We start from the raw sequence: 5,000 nt of genomic DNA on the forward strand, positions 1-5,000 counted from the left end.
CACACGCATCTCACAGGAGACGTTCGAAATCTCCATTCTGTTCGCGCGGAGAATTCTCGGAGGCTTCATTTACATCACAAAGGTGAGTACGTGCGTATGCATGAGAGCGTGTGTGTATGTAGTTCAGTATCTATATATTGCAGTTACCAAAAATTCATTTCATATAGTACATATAACAGCAAAGGACTTCATTACGTTATTTAATTTTCTTTTGTACATGCTGTGTAAACCAAAGAGTATCACTATAACCAAACAAAACATATTTTTTCTCCCTTTGAATAAATCGAATAAAATAGAGAACGAAGTGTTTCCTGTAACGGCCTAAATTTAACTTACTTAATTTTTTTATAGTATCCACATCACTAGGATGATTGTTTACCTGATAAATGCTCTCTCTCTCTCTCTCTCTCTCTCTCTCTCTCTCTCTCTCTCTCTCTCTCTCTCTCTCTCTCTCCGTACCAAATCATAAGGAAGAGTTACGTTAGTTTTTTTCAGAATCTAAGAGAATGAATTAAAGATCATATATACAAGTCTTGTACACCGAGTACTTGATACATTATAAGTCGCAAATGCAGAAATATGTTACTTTTTCTGTATTTTGATAAAATGAATAATATCTATTTCATCACAAAATGTAAATTCTAAGTTATTTAGGGCATATAACCACGATAGAGCAAAAAGTAACACTAATTCGGCATAATAAAATGTGGTACAAAACAATCTCGCCAAACTAATAGGTAAGGATTCCTTTAGTGCAGAAGTAGATGCTTCCGCTTTCCTTTAAATATAGCTCATATCCTATTGCAAAGGGAATGCATTCCACAAAATAGTTTTTCTTGAAGCGCAGTACATAACACACTTGACTGCAAAGGAAATATATTCCACACAATAACGCGCAAGTATGTCTGAAATGCATTCTTATGCCAATAGCTGAAACTATTTATGCGAATGCTCGACAAATAGCCCGGGGTATTCAGAAACCCCTCCAGGATTTATAGAATGGCTCTGAATGGCTTCATGAAACACAAAAGGGGATCCAATGTTATGAGATTTCCCAGTACCTTAGTTTTACGAGCAGACTTAACTGCTCCGCTCAGAAGTAAAGAATGCAGTTCTATATTAATTATGACCTTTGTAAATTTGTTATGTAACTTCATTATGATATGTAGAACATTCAAAGTAATAAGACATCAGTAAAAAAAAAAAGAAATACGTTTAGTTAGTTACATAAGTGCATAAAAAAAAAATACAAAAAGCATGGGCTGGAAATATCCACTTTTTATGGTATTCTTAATCCCAATTCAAACGATGAATGAAAAAATTGTTTTATTTACTTCTAAAAAATATATCAAATCCGAGGTAGAGCGAATTAGATATTAAAAGACATTTGTAGCTCGAATGATATATATGAATCACGGTGATGTGATAATTATTCATAACAAGGCTACGTGGGTCAAACGTTCGAATTGGCTAACATGGTAGAGGGGGTTTCATATCGATTCTAAAATCGAAAACACCGAGTTCGACGGTGATTTGTAAGGTCAGAATCGATATAAACTTATAGCCTCTCTGTTGGCCGACTTGATAACGTCACTGTCCGTCCTGATTTCGTTCCCGTCTACTGGACGGTGGTTCGATCCCATGAGGGGACAAAATTATTATCAACTAAAAATTCCCCTTCGGTACACATATAAAAAATATATCAAATCCGAGGAAGAGCGAATTAGATATTAAATGACATTTGTAGCTGGAATGATATATATATATATATATATATATATATATATATATATATATATATATATATATATATATATATATATATATATATATATATATGAGATAGAGAGAGACGTGACTCTCAACCTTGTATCCGACTCACCGCCGTCTACTAATCAGTATGTACCCAATATATATATATATATATATATATATATATATATATATATATATATATATATATATATATATATATATATGTGTGTGTGTGTGTGTGTTACGGCCATTTTGCAAAATTGGTCATTTTACAAAATTGCCGGCCATTATGCAAAAGGACCAAATTCGTGGTCATTTTGCAAAATGACCAAAATTTCTCAACATTTTGCAAAACGACCAAGATTTTGGTCAGTTTACAAAATTATCGTTGGTCAGTTTACAAAATGTCCATACAGCAAGCAGCCAGATGGAAAAAAAAGCGAGGGAATGATAAAACGTAGTGAACATCACTAATTTTATTCATTTTCAGAAAATACAACTTTCAAATACATCAAAACGTATAAAGTTTTGGCAAGTAACTAGTTGAATGCACACAAAGTACTATGTTGGTCGTCTTCTCCTGGCTTTCAGCAGTGTCTTACTAACAACAATGTCACCAGTCAGCTCCCATTACTATTGTGGCGAGAGGGGGGGGGAAGGATAATAAGTGAATGATCGACAATTATACAGTACGTTATCCGTAGTGGGAAAACGTAAGTAAATGAACCAGTATGAACCAATATTATAAGAGGGTTATTTACAGAAGTTGGTCGTCTTCTCCCAGCTTTCAGCAGTGCCTTACTGACAACAGTGTCACCAGTTAGCTCCCCATTCCTATTGTGGAGAGAGAGATGGGGGGGGGGGGGGGATCATAAGTGAATGATCGACATTTATACAGTACAATTTACCCGTAGTGGGAAACGAGTAAATGAACCAGTATTATAAGAGATGATTTGCAGAAGTGAATGACAAGCTTTTTTTCTATCTGGCTGCTTGCTGTATGGATATTTTGTAAACGGACCGACAATAATACTGTTTATATTGTAAACTGACCAAAATCTTATTCGTTTCGCAAAATGTTGAGAAATTTAGGTCATTTTGCAAAATGGACCACGAATCCTTTTGGTCCTTTTGCATAAATGCCGGGTCAATTTTGTAAAAATGACAATTTTGCAAAATGGCCAAATTAACATATACATATATATATAGATATATGTATATATTATATATATATTATATTATATTATATAGTATATCTATATATATATATATAATATATATATAAATATATTATATCTATATATTATATATATATATATATATATTTATATATATATATTATATATTTATCTATATATATTATATTATAGATATATATATATATATCTCTATATATGTATATATATATATATGTATTATATATAATATATCTTTCTATAAAATATTATATATATATAATATTAATATTATATATATGTATATATATATTCTATATATACATACACACACACATACACACACACATATATATACATATATATATATATATATATATATATATATATATATATATATATATATATATATATATATATGTAGTATATAGAGAGAGAGAGAGAGAGAGAGAGAGAGAGAGAGAGAGAGAGAGAGAGAGATACTCAGCAAACCTTAACAAGATGAAATCTCTTATACTTCGTGACTCTCAACTCTGTTTTCGACCCACCACCGTCTGCTAATCAGTATGTACCCAATTCACGTTTTTGGCCAATAAATAGCGATGGATGTTTCAGAGCATTTCAGTGCTGGAGTGGCAATTTTCACCAACGATATCAAACCGTTAGAATTAATGAATGCATTCAGGAAAGAGTCTTCCATCTTGACTTCGATCTTTTGCAAGAAATCCAGTTTAAAATTTTATAGGGGAAAAAACTCGCCATTAAGAAAATATAGCACTTTGAGAAACATCACTGAAAGAACAGATTTTTTAGCCATTTAAAAGAAAATCTGGATTATTATGGTCTCCTATACCACTTTACTTCGAAAAATCGGAACTTCGGTAAACAGGGGTAAGATGCATTACTATTTCTGAAAATACTCTAGCAGCCAGGGAAAGTCACTGTCATGGCTAATCAAAATATAAGTAGCCTAATCACGAGACACATTGTGCTAGCCCAACTCAGGAAAGCGTATCAATAATCTAACGACCAATTTTATGACAAGACTTCAGACATCCATCCAATTACGAGATGGAAACAAGGTGGAAACGATACCCTGCATTTATTAACAGTCTCTTTTGAAAAGATGTCATAAATCATTTAAGAGCAAAAATAAGTTTCTTGTTATTCTCAAGCGCTTCAACCGAGTGAACCTAATAACATTCGAAACTTATTTCTCATCACAAACACTAGATGAGACCTCTAAATGATACAATATTCGTAAGAGCAGGAAGCGTACAATGAAATTGTCATATTATTCTCGGCATATACTGAAAACAAATCGTGAATCGTATTCTTGTTTATAGTGTTCTTTGTTTACTGGAAAATAATGAAAATAAAAAGGGCTCATCAGGAGAGCTTGATGCACATAAAATTTAAGAAAAAAAAGAGTTAACTAAGACGAGGATAAACAGAGCAAGAGAATAGTGATATATAGAAAATGATGAATAATTTTGGAACTTATTATGAATGACTAATTTTACTTATCTAAGCAATTTAGATTTATATTTATTTATATAAAAATGGGTGTAGGTACATATGTATGTGTGCGTGTGTGTGTGTACGTTCCAGCAAAACTCTGAAATGCACTGAGCAATTTCAACTAAACTTGGTATACATATGACTTACATACTATATAGAGATTTTATCACTTGTCATTCACTTATCCCAAGCAGCGCCGGGTTGGTCAGCTAGTGACTAACTATAATATCATGAACAACTCATTTATGGGACAAACACTAATATTTTTATTAAAATCGTTTCTTGAAATGGAAAGTGTAACACTGAAATAATAATACATTACTCACACTGCTTTCTTTCTTTACATAAATCTTCAGCTGGAAATTGTTATAAACTAAGTCAACAGAATATAAACCAATGGGGCCCCAAAGGGAAATCAGCCTGCAAAGGCCAACAATGAAAGGTAAAATTTTATGAAAGGAAGCTGAGACTTATATGAAACAAATTCTGATAATTAAATTAATAAGGCTTACTAAATCATTCTGTTTCGTGGCTAGAGTCCATTGGGAG

The sequence above is a fragment of the Macrobrachium nipponense genome, chromosome 3, assembly GCF_015104395.2.
Source record: "Macrobrachium nipponense isolate FS-2020 chromosome 3, ASM1510439v2, whole genome shotgun sequence".
Lineage (NCBI taxonomy): Eukaryota > Metazoa > Arthropoda > Malacostraca > Decapoda > Palaemonidae > Macrobrachium > Macrobrachium nipponense.